This window comes from Phocoena sinus, chromosome 20 (assembly GCF_008692025.1).
Source record: "Phocoena sinus isolate mPhoSin1 chromosome 20, mPhoSin1.pri, whole genome shotgun sequence".
NCBI classification, from domain to species: Eukaryota; Metazoa; Chordata; class Mammalia; order Artiodactyla; family Phocoenidae; genus Phocoena; species Phocoena sinus.
Window position 1 is genome coordinate 36,054,751 of NC_045782.1, and position 19,354 is coordinate 36,074,104.

General features: G+C 37.4%; 1 protein-coding gene and 1 long non-coding RNA gene across 2 annotated transcripts in view; one reads left to right on the forward strand and one right to left on the reverse strand.

The window, feature by feature from the left end:
• SKAP1 (src kinase associated phosphoprotein 1) overlaps nt 1-19,354 on the forward strand; it is a 275,845-nt gene that overhangs the window by 112,903 nt on the left and 143,588 nt on the right. The window lies entirely within an intron of this gene.
• LOC116745242 lies at nt 5,705-18,977 on the reverse strand. Its single transcript, XR_004347335.1, has 3 exons — nt 18,660-18,977; nt 17,605-17,662; nt 5,705-6,202 (listed from the first exon to the last, which is right to left on the reverse strand). It is a non-coding gene; the product is annotated as an uncharacterized LOC116745242 (long non-coding RNA).

Below are 19,354 nucleotides of genomic sequence, written 5' to 3' on the forward strand. Positions count from 1 at the left end.
AGCAGCTTGAAACCTATGGGGCATTGTTGAGTTTGAAGGAATAGTGGGTTCAGGGAAGGGGCCAAAAGAAAACTCGAGAAAAATAGAGTAAGACTGAAAGTGTTTTATGATAATTAGAATAAAAATTGGTTATCAGAACTTCACGGGTCAGCTTCTGTTCACACATTTAGCTTTCACCTTGCAAAGAAAGGGATGTATCAGGTAATTAGGTCAAATCAATGATTATATATCTTTAACTCAAGTGGAAGGGACTGTAATTGTGATGAAATTTGTCTGAAGGGGAAGGCATGGGGAATCTTGTCAAAGGTCATGAGTTCAAAGGGGAAATTAAGTTCAAGGTTTGGTTCCTGTTCACACATCCCTACCAATAGTGCATAACAAGAAACCAAACAACCAATATTTCTCTAAACATTTTATCATTTTGAAATAAGCAGAATCATTCTCATTCATATCCCTTCAGGGATATAGAATTAAAGCCATTACACCTCCTTAATAGTGCATTTTCTCCTGACGTGGACAGAAAGAATACCTCTAGTATTATATTTCTTGCTTGTTGGTCTCTTCTGCTTTGTTGCTGATCATACACAAGGCATCCAGCTGCATGGAATGCAACAGCCCCTCTCCAAGAGATCATATGGCCACGTGTCCCCTAAGGCAAATTCCTGACTTGTTTACAAGATAACAATAAAATATTTTAAGTTTAAATTTGGAGGTAATGAGGAAACAGCTAAGAAAGTTGTTTGGGGCCCCCCTTCTCTCTCTCTCTCTGACTCCTTCTCTCTCTCTTCCTGGATTCAGTTTCCCCTTAAACTTGACAAAGTGGAACCAAAATTCACCCTTGTCTTGGTTATTCTTCTGAAACAAAGGGTCTATTCTCCCTTTTAATGCATGTAGAATTTCCATTAAGGTTGACCGTAAGCTCTTGCATGGGATGAAAAAGGAAAAAGCTCTCAAATCTTTTCTTTACCCTGGTATTATTTTTAAAGGACAAACAATAAGAACATAGTTTCACATAGTGGTAAAGAAACCCCAGCTGAAGAGACACAGCCTTTAAGATCCAGTGGCCTTAAAACATTTTGGATTCCATGTATAACCTCAATACATTAAATTCTTTAAGACTGTTTTAATAAGCATTTTAATAAAGAGAAATATATGCAAGAAAAAAGTATATAATTGGTTAAAGCAAATAAAGTTCTTGCAGATATTTTAAAAATATTTTTTCCATCCAATTAGGTATTACATTTGAAGTTCATAAAGTGACACTATTACTGACTGGAAACTAAGAAGCATAACTGGTAAAAGAAAAACTAGGCAATCTGTTTTCTCTCTTCTACAGTGACGCTATGTCAACAGCACATGCACCAGGGCTCCAACAAACTAGGCTAATGACTAAAATGTTAAATGTGATTCATGTAACAGAATACAGAAATATTTCAAATATAAACACAAGTCATCAAACCCCAGATGCTTGTATCCTCCTTAGATTTTCATGGAAGTAGACTCTTGCCGTAAAACAGGACAAGAAGGTGTTTGGTGAAAGCCTACCTATATACTTGCTAATGAATTTCCTTGTGTTTTTATCATGTTCCATGCTTAGATGGGCTTATTATCCTGGGGTGTCTTCTTGAACAACTCTATCTTTTTTGTGTTTTAATGTATGTGATTTCAGTCTGTAAATTTTAAGATACTCGCCAAGTTTTAACAGAAAAATAATCTCTGACAGATCGTGATTGATAAACTATTTGGGGATAAACTGTTTTGGAATAAACAGGCCCGTGAGTGGACAACATTCTAGGAGATAGGTGCCTCATTTGACTGAATGGGTTTGGGAGGGAGGGATAAAGGGCTGGGGCACTTCACAGGTTGGTTAAACTCTAGAAACTAAAATTTCCACCCTGGTAAAATTTAGAAGTTCAAGGAACAACATTGCCATGGTACTAATGACCTTTGAGGGCATACAGAGTTCAGAGTTCATCTTCTGTTTACAACATCCTTTGCTGCTCCACCTCTTACCTTTCCCCCTTCCAAAAATTAAAAAAAAAAAAAAAAAAGCAATTATTTAGGACATTGTGACATTCAGCCTGGCTAATTTTTATACAAAAATAGAGAGAGTATAAAATATAGCAGTTAAGTATTAGTAATAATGGATAGAACTAGGGAGGGGTGCCCAAAGTAGGGAGAGGGTATCTCCTGAGCAGTTCAAAGTTCATTCTTTGTTCGCATATAATGAAAAGTCTTCAGTTATCAGGTATTTAAACCCAAATCAGCAGTTCCATATCCGTAACCTGAGCTGAGTGTTCCTCCATCTAATGGCCATGCTGCTGTCGTTTGCAGTGAGTTGGGTGACATTCGATTTGTACTCCTAGACGGGAACAGATGGGCTTTCATTGTGAGGCTCCGCCTGTATGCAAATGTGAACCGAGTTTCACCCGATCCGGGGGCCTGACCTGACCGTGCACATGCATTTACTCAACATGGCTCAGCCTGGGGGGGCGACGAAGGGGGAATAAAAAATGGCAATCGGATAGTACCAGCGGCAGGTCAAGTTTACCATCCGTCTTTCAGCGGGACTGAGATGGCAACACAGTTATTTAGTTTCAGTGTTGATGTGCGTTGCAATAAACTCCATCATTTCACCTGTTTATGAACCCAGCCTCGTATGAGATCTCTGTGAAATCAAACAAAGCTGGCAATCAACTCTCTTGTTTCCAGCAGAATGGGGGATTATGGACTTTTTTTTTTAAGCATCTTTATTTTTTTCTCTAGCCTCACATACATAAATCAGTATTTTTTTTCTTCAGCTCTTTTTATTTCTTACATTGAATTTATTAATTCCTTATTTGGAGGGAAAAAATAGATTTTCCCCAAATGCTTTTTATTTCAAATTAAGAAATATGATCATTAATGTCAGAATAAACAACCAGCATTTTAGATGTCGATTAACTGTTTTGCATATACACAGCAATGTACAGTACCTAATAAATCTTACAATTAAATGTGCAGCCCTTCATTAGAAAGAAAATATGAACAGCTGTAATCATACACATTCTATTGACAGAGAAAAATTTGGTTTCAATTGTAATTTTTCACACTGGGAAAAAATGAGGGATGGATTGAAACATGACTGTTTCTGTAACTATGGGCTTTTTCTTCACATGTACAGAAGGACAACAAACCAGTGCCTCTGACTTCAGGGTCTAACAGCAGTGATTTGCCTCAATTTTCTTCTCTCATGAAAGTAAATTTCTCTTGGGAAACATATAAGCCCTTGGCTAGAAAACCCACAGGACAGACACCCCCAAACTGTAACAAATAACGAATTGATGCATTTCTTCAGTACATCTGTTCTTTAAGGGATTCTGTGAACTGATGTCTGAAACTGGAAGAAAGTGTTGCTAAGAATATAGTGAAAGTTGATGCATGCAGCAAAAACTGCTTCTGGCAACAAAAGACACCGCTTATGGTAGCACATGCGTATTGCTCTGAATGGAAAAGGCGTCTTTTAAAGTTATATTTGTGCAAATGTGGGCAAAACCAAGGCAGTCTTCCCTCAAAAACAGTGCCAAATTGTCTCTGCAAAAGGATTTCTCTCCACTGCCCTATTCCAGCCCTCACTCAAGGGTGCAAGGCCAACATATCAGGACAGCATTTTCAAGCAGTTCTAAAGAGTTAGGCTTGAAATAATTCCAAATAGAAATAAATGACCAGGACTAGGACTAGCATTTGTCTACTAGGCACCCAGTAGTAGCTGACAGAGATAATAAAGAATAAAGGGTTGCATGACAGTATAGCAGGTATTTAAAAATGTCATACTCCTTCCCTTGGCTACTGAAAATTGATTTGCTTATCTCGTTTGGTCTCTAAATATGTATTTCCATCTATTTGGAATATATGTGGATGGCATACATGTGGACCTGTATGTATATATACATACCGACACATACATATATATTTACATCTATGTGTACAGATCCTTCCTATACAAACAAGGATTTATGTGAATGCAGGATTTTATGTCCACATAAACTTTTGCTCATGGTTGAATTATTGTGGGTCACCTTAAGTTAAGGATATCATTTGTACCCTTAGAAAATCTGTTTGAGAGTTGTCAAGGCAGTGCTTACAAGGGAATTCAAAATGTTTATTTACCTAAGAAGCAGGGAACTCATATGTTCTAAGTTTAACAAGAGGGTTAACAAAGTTATATTCTGGCGTGAGTAAGATACTGAAGATTTTTTTTTTGATATAGGGAAAAAAGAAAATTAAAACTCGTACAATATGAATATTGTAGCCAAGTTATTAGAACCACCAATTATGGTTGTTTGCATTAGTAAAATGGTGCAATTTCTAAAGTATTATCTAAAGCAGGCTTGAGAGTTGGAAATCAGTATTAAAATCATTATTTTTTTAATGTCATACCGAAAGCAATATCATGAAATGGAAAGAAATGCTTATTTTTTTTAGGTTCTTGAGGAGGAAAAAGCTCAGACATCATAAGTTATGCCTGATCAGAGCATTCAAGTATCTAGAAAATTATACTCTTCGTGTTTTTACAAAATCCATGAAAGTTCATTTTTCTCAAATGTTTGTGTCACAAAGTACTTGCAAACAAGGAGGAACTGAGCTCAGATAAATAATAATAGCAAACATTTATATGACTCGTATGTACCAAAGACTCTTGTAAGTGCTTTACATATATTAACTCATTTAATCCTGACAAAATTCCATGAGGAATAGGCCCTATTTTTATCTCCATTTTACAGATGAGGAAAATGAAACTTGCTCAAATAGCAGAACAGAAAATGGAAAATGTGAGAAATTAGGACTCAGACTTTTGGAAAGATCTTCCATGTAACAGGACAAAAGATTTGTCTCTCTATGCCTATTTCATCTGTAGAAAATTATGACGTATTCTGTAAAAATCACATTTATGAAATATGGACCTTGTTTCCAAAGCAGCAAGAAGTAAATATGTACTATTTCTACAACTTTTAAAGCTCTGCAGTATTAGAGATCACTGTTCTTCATCTATGACATGGTACAGGACATCTAAGAAAGTGCTTCAAAGTCCTCATGAAAACTTCCTTGTGGAGAAGTTATCAGACCAGAAAATCTAAACCCCTTTCCTACTCCAAATGCAGCTTCCAGTTTGAGTGAGAATAAGTTATATACCATCCTTAAAAATTGGCCCTGTCTAGTCTGTGAGTCTGTTCTTTGGCAACAAAATTAGGTTCCTCTACAGCCTTTTATTATTTTCCTTATTTTGCCGTAAGTTTAGTCAGTCATACCCTTGAAAGGAGGGGGAAGAGGAATTAGGCAGGACACGAAAGTCTTTTCTTTCTCCTCTTTCTAAAGACCAATTTTTCATTGTATCATCTTGTACCAGGGTCTGTGTTGTGATCCATTCAATTCACAATTAAAATAATGTATTTATAGGTCATAATTAGCCTCTGAATCCTAGTTGGCCTGCAGCACTCAGCAAAGATGTACACCCTGTTGGCTTGTGAGAAGGGGAGCGGGGAGCCACCTTGTGGCTGGAAGACAACCCAGCAGCCTCCAGGACCCTTGCTCTGTTCTGAGTAGAAAGGAAAGGAGATGAGGGTAGAAGCCAGAGATAAATCAGGAATATCAATCACTAAATATTTGTGGAAAGTGGTAAGGGATATAAATAGAATCTATAACTACAATAATACTGAAGCAGTAGTTGTAAATATACATTATCCTCTTTAATATGACATCGAGTAGATTGAGAACTGAGAAATTATTAAGACTCCCACCAAAAAAATTGGAAGAAAGAATGAAAACATTTAAGTTAAAATTATGTTCATTTTGTAATTCAATAAAGAAATCCCAGAGACATATTTTTAAATTTAATGTTGTTTTCTAAAGCACAGAAAAAGCCCCACAGACATCTGTTTGCATACATTGTGTGTCAGGCAACATCAGATTTGAATGGAATTTATCTAAATTTTATATGCATGGCTTGATGTAAATTGAAATAAATTGTACAGCATACTCTGTGTGGACATATTGGTTTTTCCATCGCTGCTTGAACTTTTAACCCCAGGGCCTGAGCCGGTCACACGTTGACCTGTCTGAACTCTGCTGGTAGATCCAAGTGTGGAAGGCTGACCTTGCCTCCATGGCAACCATAAAGTAGGGTCCATGACTCTTCTCTCCCTTTCTCTCTCTTTTCTCCACACTCCAAACAAAACAAAACAAAACAAATTAGTATATTCTCGCACAGTCAGTCAGTGTAATCTTGGAATAGTTTTGCCAAAATGCATTTTGCCCCTAACCCAAGCTCTAAGCAAAGCTTTTTCAGCTTGCTTGTCAGATGTTAATGAAAGTTTGAAATGAAAGCCTTTATAAAGTTAATGGAAAAGACCCCTTCCTGGGACACATTCAGTTTGCTTGTCTACTATTATAATAAAATATACTTCACATACTCATATATTAAGTAATGTTGCTATAGGTATGTTATACATGCAGATGAAAATTATTGTTGTGTAGGATCTCAGGATTAAAAAAAATACTTACGTTAAGTTTTACCAATGCCCACAGTATCCACATCAGATATAACATTTTCCCGTGTCATGGAGCTAATGTATCTGAAAGGAGTAAACATTAAGGATCTAGAGTTAATTTCTCTATTGTGGGTTGTAGTCTCCACTTTAATTAAGGTACTTTTATACTTCTGATTTGTTTTAATTTTGATTATTTATCTTTAAATCCATGTGCTAACAAATTATCATTTTCACAATCTTAGTGGTAGTTTAAAGGTGTTATTTATTCATCATTAAAGCTAAAATTCTGTTCATAGGATGTATTTATGGCTATTCATTTATTATGGCAAGAAGCATTTGTTAAATGCCTACTATGTAAATAACTTCAACTAAGTACTGTGGGGGCATATGAAAAAAAAATGTGGCCTGGTCTTAAAGAATTCCAGTTTTGTTGCAAGATAGGATGTACTACTTAGAAAGAGAAAAACTGGAGAACAGTTAGACAGCAGTGACAAATGTATAATTGTTTAGAATTCTATACCAACTGACAAGGAAGCATGGCATAATGGAGTGACCATTTGGGAGTGGATTTAATGAAGAAAGGCCGCTTATGAACAAAGCCCCCAAAAAGGTGGTTGTCCAGGGCTAGTAAACAAACATTCTACTAGGTTTCAGAGATATCACAGAATAAAGAAAACCTGGAATGGTGTTGGTTATGTACAACGGTTGATAAGGAAGAAAAGTGACAAGAGAAAAGGGGCTACGTTATACCAGAAATAACAAATATCCTTGAATGCTCATGGACTAATATGCTGTCCTTCAAATCCTGGGGTCCCTATGGATGCCTCGGTTATGTGTTTCTGAAGTTTTCGCAGCAACAGACTTGTTAATTTTAAATTGTAAGGGACTTCTATTGTCCTTTTTTAGAAAGCATAAAGAAAAATCTTAATTTCTAGATGTTTGAGGTAGAAAACTGAAAATCAAATGTTCCACAAGTTGCCTTTGGGTCACTTTAGGTAACTGGATTGATACGACACCACTCTGATGAAACCGAAGTTCTCATTTAGAGTGGCTTTGAGGTAGTTTTAAAAAAAAAATCACAAAAATGTTTTTCTTGGTCCGGCAATATAGAAAATTAAAAAAGACAACATAGTGTAGGCAAGGAGAATCAGAAAATACTTCCAGTCTGCCTCTAGCAAATTCTGTGAACTTGTGAAGTCACTTTATCTCTGTGGGCCAGAGTTTCTTTGTATGTAATAATAAACATATCTAATATTTACTGAATTCTTACTTTATACCAGGCACTAATGTCTAAGCACTTTCACTTCATTCTCACAACTCTATCAGGTAACTATCATTATTATTATTTTTTTTTTTTTTTAAGAATTGTGTTGCATTCTTTTTTTTAAAATTAATTAATTAATTAATTTATCTTTGGCTGTGTTGGGTCTTCGTTTTTGTGCGAGGGCTTTCTCTAGTTGGGGCAAGCGGGGGCCACTCTTCATCACGGCGCGCGGGCCTCTCACTATCGTGGCCTCTTTTGTTGCGGAGCACAGGCTCCAGACACGCAGGCTCAGTAGTTGTGGCTCACGGGCCCAGTTGCTCCGTGGCATGTGGGATCTTCCCAGACCAGGGCTCGAACCCGTGTCCCCTGCATTGGCAGGCAGATTCTCAACCACTCCGCCACCAGGGAAACCCTCGGTAACTACCATTATTGTCCCCAGTTTACAGATCAGGAAACTGAGGCACACCGTCTTTTCCAGGATCACACCCAAGTAGTCTAGCTTTAGACCTTATGTGCTTCATCCACTGCACCAGGAGTCTGAAAACTTTTTCTGTAAAGGGCCAGTTAGTAAGTATCTTAGGATTTTCAGACCATACAGTCTCTAGAGTGACAACTGTGCCTGTGTAGTACAAAAGCACCTATAATAATACACAAATAAACGAGTGTGGCTATATTCCACTAAAACTTTTTCTATAGTTACTGAAACTTGAATTCCATATAACTTTCATATGTCATGAAATACTATTGTTTTGATTTCCCCCCAGTCATTTAGAAATGCTTTAAATATTTCTAAGCTAGCAGGCCCTGCAAAAACAGGCTTGGTGGGATTTGGCCCCTGGATCATACTTTGCCAACCTCTACTCTGCACTATGCTGCCCCTCAATGTATAGAATAAAGAGTTGAGCTAGATGACCTCTAAAATTACGACTGTTCAAAACACTTTCTAACTCCAAAAGTAGGGTGACCATTTTGGATTCAATACTATGTAATTAAAGAATTGAAAGCTGCCTTGGAAAACAAGCCTACCTATCCCTTTTCTTTGGAAAAGACTGTACCTAAACTATCTCAGAAGGATGAAGAATTACCTTTGTTTAATTGATATTTTGAGAAACAGATTTCATTATCTCCTTTACCAAGCCATTTTACATTCATTGCTGTTCCTATCAGGACTGTAGTCCTAGTATCTAGCCTGAGTCCCTTATGATGTAGTGGAAGCCCACTTGCTCTACTTTTTATTTTATTTTATTTTATTTTTATAAATTTATTTATTCATTTATTTATTTTTGGCTGTGTTGGGTCTTCGTTTCTGTGCGAGGGCTTTCTCTAGTTGTGGCAAGCGGGGGCCACTCTTCATCGCGGTGCGCGGGCCTCTCACTGTCGTGGCCTCTCTTGCTGCGGAGCACAGGCTCCAGACGCGCAGAGCTCAGTATTTGTGGCTCACGGGCCCAGCTGCTCCGTGACACATGGGATCTTCCCAGACCAGGGCTTGAACCCGTGTTCCCTGCATTGGCAGGCAGACTCTCAACCACTGCGCCACCAGGGAAGCCCTTCTTTTTAGAAATAACAATGAACTTGTCTCTGTCTTCTACACAATTCTACACTACCTCCTATAACTTCTGCATCACTTTCTGCAGCTGAAGGTAAGAACCTCCCATCCTTTTCCCAGGCATTTTTTCTTTACTCATGTGGATTGTTTTTTATTCTCCTAGCTACTATTGTAGTGTTCAAAGGAATCCTTTCCAAAATATCTTTCTCTCTCTATTTAATAGATAGAACCAGGAACTGGACAGGGTAGAGACCTCTTTTCCTTATCCATATTTAAGAGTTTGATTTTCCAAAAGATGCATATATCAAAATATTTATAAATGTCATTATTACCTAAAATGAGTACTTTGTAGGGATCCATATGCTTAACTCATAACTTCTTTAGTTGTATGATACTTTGGTATTATGATAGATATAGCAAATCATCTCTTCCTTTAAAATCAAATAACCTGACTGTGAATTTAATTTTTTCTTTTAACTTTAAAACTCATAGCCATTCTAGAGTTTACTTCTGTTTCCTTAGTGTTTGTTGAAGTAACGTGATAAAAACAAAATATAAAATCTCATATATAATGATGTTTCTACATCCTCAGTTACAACTTTAGCATTCAAACTCCTGGGTAGTCTACTGAGCTATATGCCATACGGCTTCCCAAACACTGACAGTTTATTTCATGGGTAGCAAGAAAATATCACCTTATTATCCAATAACCCTGTACATGTCCTAGGTATGATAAATTCAGATAATTGTACTTCATTCTTAGAAATGGTCATTGGAGTCAAATTTTCCAAGGTTTTTCCCAAGCTTGTGTCTTTTTCTATTTTTTTAATCCTCTCCTTGTTCTATTTTATAGCAGATTTCTTTCATGTTTATCTTCTAACATTTCTTTTTTTTTAACATCTTTATTGGAGTATAATTGTTTTACAATGGTATGTTAGTTTCTGCTGTATAACAAAGTGAATCAGCTATACATATACATACATCCCCATATCTCCTCCCTCTTGCATTTCCCTCCCACCCTCCCTATCCCGCCCCTCAAGGTGGACACAAAGCACCAAGCTGATCTCCCTGTGCTATGTACCTGCTTCCCACTAGCTATCTATTTTACGTTTGGTAGTGTATATATGTCCATGCCACTCTCACTTCGTCCCAGATTACCCTTCCCTCTCCCCAGGTCCTCAAGTCCATTCTCTATGTCTGTGTCTTTATTCCTGTCCTGCCCCTAGGTTTGTCAGAACCTTTTTTTTTTTTAGGGCCCATATATATGTGTTAGTATATGGTATTTGTTTTTCTCTTTCTGACTTACTTCACTCTGTATGACAGATTCTAGGTCCATCCACCTCGCTACAAATAACTCAATTTCGTTTCTTTTCATGGCTAATATTCCGTTGTATATATGTGCCACATCTTCTTTATCCATTCATCTGTCGATGGACACTTAGGTTGTTTCCATGTCCTGGCTATTGTAAATAGAGCTGCAATGAACATTGTGGTACATGACTCTTTCTGAATTATGGTTTTCTCAGGGTATATGCCCAGTAGTGGGATTGCTGGGTCGTATAGTAGTTCTATTTTTAGTTTTTTGAGGAACCTCCATACTGTTCTCCATAGTGGCTGTATCAGTTTACATTCCCACCAACAGTGCAAGAGGGTTCCATTTTCTCCACACCCTCTCTAGCATTTATTGTTTGTAGATTTTTTGATGATGGCCATTCTGACTGGTATGAGGTGATACCTCATTGTAGTTTTGACTTCCATTTCTCTAATGATTAGTGATGTTGAGCATCCTTTCATGTGTTTGTTGGCAATCTGTTTATCTTCTTTGGAGAATGTCTGTTTAGGTCTTCTGCCCATTTTTGGATTGGGTTGTTTGTTTTTTTGATATTGAGCTGCATGAGCTGCCAAGCTTCTGTCTTTTACAGACATTTTGTCACAAAACTTTGAGCACATATAGACCTTTGCTAAATAAGGTGGTTCTATAGCCACAAAATTGGAGGTACATGAAGGAAAGTAGTCTGTCCTAAAAGTCTGCCTCACTTATATGGGTGTTCAGTATGGTCTTGGAGTACTCACTCAACAGCTTTGGTCATAGAGCTCTAGTGAGACTAGATGAATAAAGTGCTCTTTGAGAGTAAAATTCTCATCTATTTATATTTCTAAGACTCCAGAGTATTATTTTACAGATTGCATAGGCATTAATGTAAAGACTATTTACAGGTTATCTGAAGGGGTTGAGATAAAATTTGACGTTATCTAGGAAAATATCTAGGGAAAGAGTGCCTTAAAAAGAGAAAACAGTATTGTAACAAGGAGATCCCCTTCCCTACAAACAGTGTCACAGGACAGTGGTACTGGATGGCCCCCCACCTGGTAACGTCTTAGCGTAACTGAAAGACAAATTTACAGTTGCTAGTTGAAGTGAGTCTTTCATGTTTCCTTGCCCCTACTACTGTTGTGTAAAAATGTTTACTGCCTTTAAGGAACTTTATTTTGAGAAGAATCTGTTCAGTGAGTAGGCTAGTCAGTGTTTTTCTTTTTTCTTTTAGTTTGCTCTCATTTATTTTATTAACATCTAAATGATCCTTTAAAACTTAAATTTTAGGTTTTAAATTTGGGCAAATCTATATTTTAAGATAAACTTTGGATTTTATCTTAAAATACAGAATTGCCCAGTACAAACAAAAAAATCCCTGTGATTTGACTTGTTCAAATCACAGCCATCATTATACTGGAATTCTGCGTTTACAAATCTCTATCCCGCACTGGACTCTGGCTCCTTGAAGGACTAGCACAATGCCTGTCTCAGGGTAAGTGCTCCCAGAGTGTTTGTTGACCTGAACTGTTGAACCAAACAGTGACAAAGAGAATGGATTTTGACTGAAGCATTAAAATGTTGTGCAGAACCCATGGATTCTTTACATTTTTGGTGGGTAGGCCCATTCAAAAGGAATGCTTCAAGTAAACAACTGTAACAAGCCAATTTTGCTGGCTTTCTTAGGCATTTCATGTTGCTTACAATTAGCTGGACAGCAATGTAGGACAGAGGAGTGGCCGGTAACCTCAGTATATACATGTGTCAAAGAAGTTGTGTGACACTTGAGCTGTTTCTCACTATCCCTTAAGGTTTTCAGTGAAATGGAGGAGTTTGTGAGAGATGGGAGAACTTGCTGTTAGTGAAATTCCATGTAAGACACCCAAGGAAAATATAGAAGTATATTCCCACTGATAATCCTTACACGTTTGGATTCGAATATTTGTTTTTGTACCCTCTGCAGAAAAGAAGTGTATTTATTGAAGGTATCATATCAATATATTAACAGTGACTGGCTCAATTTCTGATTATATTTTCGTATATATTGTGTCTCAGCCACTTGTAGAGCTTTCTGGGAAAATTCTCGAGAAATATACCATATTGCATAATGCAAGATCTTACAACGTGGTTTATATTTGGATCAAACAGGAAGCCACTTGATAAGTTTGGCAAGTCATTGAGTCTTTTTTTTTTTTTTTTTTGGCTGTGTTGGGTCTTTGCAGGCTTTCTCTAGTTGTGGCGAGCGGGGGCTACTCTTCGTTGTGGTGTGCGGGCTTCTCATTGCGGTGGCTTCTCTTGTTGCAGAGCACGGGCTCTAGGCACGCGGGCTTCAGTAGTTGTGGCATGCAGGCTCAGTAGTTGTGGTGCACGGGCTTAGTTGCTCCGCAGCATGTGGGATCTTCCTGGACCAGGGCTCGAACCCATGTCCCCAAACCCAGCCCTGTGCCTTCCACCTAGAATGCCTTTCACATCCTCTCCAGCCACCTACAGTCCACCGATCCTACAAGGCTCTGCTCGTCTTCTCTACATGGCTTCCTAATTGCTCCAAGTTAGCCTCATCCTCTCCTTGTCTTATGTTTTACTTGATCAGTACCTTTATTATAGCTGTTACCACCGTTTGCCTTGCATTATATTACTTAACGTGTGCTGGCTTCTCTAACAGGTTGTAAGCTCCCACAGGGCAGGAGTGGTGTCTTCATTATTTCTGTATCTCTCACAGGTTTCAGCACGTGGTAGACATTCAATAAGAGTTTGTCGTATTAAACCCTAAAAAATGTGATTATACATACACGTATTTGTCATATCCTAAAGAACCTCCAAAGAACCTTGAGATAATAGCAGTCTCTTGTTCTCAGTGTTTCTTAATGTGCCACAGAGTGACTGCCTCCTTCTCTCTCCCCACTTCCATGATATCTGGAGGTTTTCCTCCCTTAGACACCAGAAATGCTGAAGGTGGAAAACACTATCCCAGATAGATCCAAGATAAATGTTCACTTCCTTCAGTAGTATAGCTTATGAGTACAAAGGCAAATGCTATATACTGACACGACCAAGACAAATGAGAGTCAGGAACTTTAGAAAAGGGAAAAGAGGCAGCCAACAAGGACAGGTTCCACTACGTATGTTACAGCTCAGGGAAGAGAAAATGGCAGAAAAACCATATCCACATAAGAGTGTATATCCTGTTGACTACTGAAATATGTTTATGCTGAGAAGTCAACAATCTGTGATAGCCCACATGAAATGAAAATGCTCATATTTATATGGTGCTTTCCATACAGAGAATCCCAAGGTACTTTATAAATTATAAATATGAATGCTCCTTATGCAAAGTCCCTACTGTTCTCCATATACGAAATCCAGTTCCTAATGGGCCAAATCTCCCCCTGTCCCAACAACACTGAATATTAAAACATTTTTATCAGATCACAATATTTTGTCTTTGAAAAATCCTTTATATCAAAAAGTCTACAAGTTACACTATTTGTCTTCTAATATATGCAGCATCTCTCCTACCTACCTCCCTTCCCCCAGTAACATGGAAAGTGAATTCAATTAGATTTAAGACAAAGAGTAATTGCATTGGAAAATAGAAAAAAATATCTCATCCCAGAATGATTAAGCTCTTTACCTTATAGAGGGAGTTTAACTCTTTCCGGAAAACAGGATCCCATATAATAAATGAATACAGAGATTTGCCAAATCAAAGTATAATGTCCTGGGCTTCCCTGGTGGCGCAGTGGTTGGGAGTCCGCCTGCCGATGCAGGGGACACGGGTTCTTGACCCGGTCCGGGAGGATCCCACATGCCGCGGAGCGGCTGTGCCCGTGAGCCATGGCCACTGAGCCTGCGCGTCCGAGCCGGTGCTCCGCAACGGGAGAGGCCACAACAGTGAGAGGCCCACATACTGCAAAAAAAAAAAAAAAAAAAAAAAAAAAAAAAAAAAGTATAATGTCCTGAATCTAATTCCCCAGTCATTGGTGAGCTGTTTGCTCCAAGAGAATAGTGTATTCACTGTAAGGTCTTTAAGAAATATAAAATAAAGACTAAGTCAATTAGGTGTTTAAAATTTTTCTTTTAATTATTCTTATTTTTTACAGTGGGTATCTCAAAATCTGAAACATATTCAAAACTCTTCAATTCTTGAAAGTGAATTTAATTATCTACTTTCCCAGAATTATTTTGTGCTTTTGGTATCTTGATTTTGATAAACTCTTCCACATACTCAGTGAGAACTGGTCCAAGGAGACCCTGAGTCACTCGTGCTACCAAAACTGCTCTGCCAGCAGCTGCTGACTAGTTGCTTCTTGGTGTTCATTCTGGAATTTTTGCAGAAAGACGATAAAGTACACTGATGTGATGGGGTCTTTAACAGAGGAAGTCCCAGAACTGTAGATGACCAATAGCTAAGGATGACATACAGTACACTTTCATTTGCAAGCTCCATATTTGTGGTGGAAAGGACTGTGTCAATTCCAGGGGAAATTTAAAAGGTAAATGTTGAAGCAGTTGAGAGAATCTGGAATAAAGAGACAGGTCAAATGAGCAGGTGTAGAGGCTGCAGTCAGCCTGTGGGGCTGCTGCTTAAGGTTGGAGTACAGCAAACAGGAGAGATCTTTCAGTGGCCTTGAACTAAGAAATCTCCCTTCTTGGGCTTTTTCCCACCTGTAGTGTTCAGGCATTTCATATCCATCAGTGTAGTTTAGCTTAAGTAAGACTGACAAAATTTCTGAATCTGGCCCTGTTTCAATACATTAGTTAAACTGTCTCTTGTCATGGTAAAGTTCTATAGGTCCAAGCCGATATATTCCTGTTTGTTCTCTTTAATAATCAATAAAATAGGTACTACACATTGTTATGTCACATCAAGAAAAATTCTAGCAACACAAGGCATTGGCTCGGCTTTGACTGGAGTTTCTCACAGCAGCATAGGTTTTCCTTTTTTGAGTAGTACCCGGACTGAACCAGATGTTTTTGAACGTTGATGAGACCCTACTTTTAATTGGTTGATGATCTAACAGGGTATCTGATTTTAAGAAGTAAAGTAAGGGAACAAAAACTGAATACTTGTCTTAGAAGTTTTGCTCTACCTTTCTCACCATGTGATCTTGTTTTGTCCCATTCCTAACTAGGAATTTAAAAGCTATAATTATTTATGAGGTCATTTGTATTGCTGTTTTAGATCTTCTGGTGAAAGGCACTGTATAAACTAATCCCAATGTTAATATATCTGTGTTTTTCCCATATCTTACAAACTCTGTTATACATAGGACAGATGCATTTATTTATGATACATCCTTAGTTTGTTACTCTTAGCCAAATTTGTGTCATGGTGAATACTTTAAAATAATTATACACATTAACGAGGGATTAGAGAGACTGATTTATAGACTTGGAGTGGGAAGAATAAAATAAAACTACCATCTATTTGGGTCATGCAATCAAATAAGTTTAGAAGTTCTAAGTGAAATGTTTTTAGTCAAGTCAGCAACAAAGTGGGTCACATCAAAAGGAGCATCTGCAATGAAGTAACACAGGAATTTTTTTTAATCTGGAAATGAATGAGTTAGGAAAATTAATGGCTCTTCTAACTCCTAAGACAGAGAGTAGTCCTTTCAAGTTTGATGAAGGTCATTTTCAGGACAGTCTAAGAGAGAGGTTATAGTTCAACTTCCACTAGCAGTACTTCAGAAAGGCAAAAATGACTTGAGTTTCTGAAGCTCATGGGTTTTTTTTTACATTAAAGTTGAATAAAATTGCAAATGATTACCTATATTCTTAATATTTTATAATAATATTTTATATTTTTCTCCCCACCCCCTAAATTAGGAATTTATCACTTTTTCCAAAGACTGGAATGGAGAAAATACCCACTAAGCAAGATACAGTGAATGTGTTCTAGTGTGTACTCCCAGCTGCTCATGTAAATCTTTCTTCACAGCAGGATTTGAACAGAAACTCACCACTTAATTGAATAGTTCAAACGCCACTGAGTAGGAAATTTTAGTGAGACCAGTATATTTGTAAACTTAAACTAGATATATGTATTCTGGCAACATACACAGTATTTTGAAACAGCAAAAAAATTTTAAGGAATTTTTTTGTGCTTAGGTCAATTGCAGGTGTTACTTGTTTTAGGACTTTGAAAGTATTCCTTTTATACTGTTGCTGCTTTTTTTTTTTAAACAACAACAACCTTGCTTCATTTTCCTTTTTATTTTTCAGCTGTTTGCAGCCCCCTTTTGAATAGTGAGAAACAATGCAATTAATTTTCTCTAGCGCAATCATGCATAGATTTAATAAGCATCCGAAGGTAGGATCCATCTGTAAAGTATGCATTGCATGCTAAATTACTTCTCTTCTGTGGTTTTTTTTCTTTCCAAACCTTAATTAATTGAAGAAAAAAAATGTTTATTAAAGTGGGAACAGGCTGGGCTCTGGCTCTCCGCCTCTGGTTCAAAAGTTCATACAATTCCCTGAAGGCTCATCTGAATGTGTGTGTCTCCCTCTCACAATCTTTCTTTCTCCGTCTCTATAGTAGGGATGAATGCCTAGAAAAGGTATATTATTTTGTTCCCAGGATGAATGTGAATAATCTTAATTTAGGTAAGCTAACTTTTTGTGTGCACAGATTTGCATGTATTGTATATGCTTACCTAAACAGTACACACACATAGACACATCAATGTGTTATTTACCCATTTTTCTATTGCATAGCATTAAAAAATTGATATACTTTCAGTGGCATCTTTAAACAGGATATAGATAGAGAGCAGGAAGTATAATTCTACAGGTGGATCTCACACAGGAAATTAAAGGAATTATGTATGAACACAAACTAAGCCTTTATGAATAAATTTAAACCAGAAGAAAAAATATTAAATCTATCCCAGGTAGAAAAATATTTACCTATAAACAGAGAAATGGAAAAAATACGTAATAGGTAGTGATTCACTCCTGTGAGATACTTTAGAAACAAGATATTTCCTGACCTGCAGTAAGCTTTATGTGACCTAGGTGAAAAACAATAAATTTTTTGTAAAATAAGAATGTTATCTTAAAGATGGACTCAGAATTTTTTCTGTTATCTCAGTCGCTTACCTAGGATGTCATCTGTTTTTTCAAAGTATTGCTTTTTTCTCTTTATTACATTCTACAATTTTTAGATCCTTGTTTTTTTTAAAGTAAATATAAGTTGTAGTTTTCATACATTATTCATTTCTTTTTTTACTTTAAAGTAAGATTAGTTTTCTCCTTTAACACAAGTAAGGTTTGCACAATCACTTCCATATTTAGGAGTTGATGGAATCAGAAAGCAGTGCTGAACTTGACTGTAATCTTGCCTGACTGAAGTCTACTTCCTTTTGTCCAGTTGCTTCTTTAAAAGCATACTGTTCACATAGGAGCCTAGTGGAGGGTTTTCTACAGGTTGTTTCATTTTCTCTTTGGACTCTCTACAGGGTACCTAAAGCCGCTGGTCTATTAGTCATTTTAACTTTTTAAAAATAGACTTTAAGTAGGGAAAAAATAAGCAGCATGAAGTACTATTTTAGTTTGGGATACATGCAGCTTTAGTCATATTAGCCCTTTTACGACGTACATGACTACCATCCTATACTCTTACCATGCGAGTGTCAGATGAGCCATGGGGACATTCCTGGAAGGAATTTTGAGGAATCAACATTCCATCTTCTCCTCTCAAATATTGTTACACATGCACATTTGGGCCACATCTGCACACTTGTAAATCAAATTACTTGGAGGTGTTGCTGAAATATGATCACCAAGTAACAATTATAATTGATGTCTTGGAAACTTGAAGACTCTCATCCACTATGTGTGTATCTATTTATGTATACACCATATCATAATCTCCCAACACCCAACCTTCTGTGACTCTTAGAAGAATCTCGCTACTGCTTTCCAAACAGATTTTAATTTAGACTTCTGTGAAATCCCTGAACTGAATAGCTGTGGGTTTCACAAATTACATGCATGTAAACAACATACCTTTGAAAGGAGGATATGTGGGCCCTTTCTCCTATATGCTTATGTCTCTGTTGTCGTAGATTGGCGTCCTTTGTGAGCTATTCAGTGACATTTCAGAACCATTTCGCTCTGCAGAAAACCTGCAGTTGTGTTTCTTTAGCTGACACTGTGGCATTGCACTCGAAATTGCTAGTTAGAAAAAAAAATTGTTGAGGCCAGTGGCTGTAATCAACGTTGTTGCTGTCTGTTTCCTCAGACTAATAGCAGAGAGATTGGAGTCTGAGAGTTCAAACAGAGGTTATCTTTCCCAGGTAGCATCTCGTCCAACGAGAATTTGATTTTTTTCTATAGGACTTTACTCCATTAGATTAATGAAATTTCAATGAGAGCCTGGCGCCCCCTGAAGCTTTGTTAAGAAAACAAATGGTGATTCTGTAGGTGTGACAGCTTGCTTGGAGAGTTAGGAGAAGGTGAATACATCCCCACAATCCAGGCAGCCTGGAACACATTGATCTCTATTTAAAGCACCAATAGGATTTTTGTTAATTATAAATGATTGATCTGCAGTTTTTTCCTCTCTCTCCTCTTTATATGTGTGGCTCCCCCTCCTTTCCCCACTTTTAACTTCTTTGCATGCTGAGTGCAGAGCTTTTTGTTTAAAGGGACGATCATAGAGAGCAAATTATAGCAATACCCAGCAGTGATGCTACTGTGAA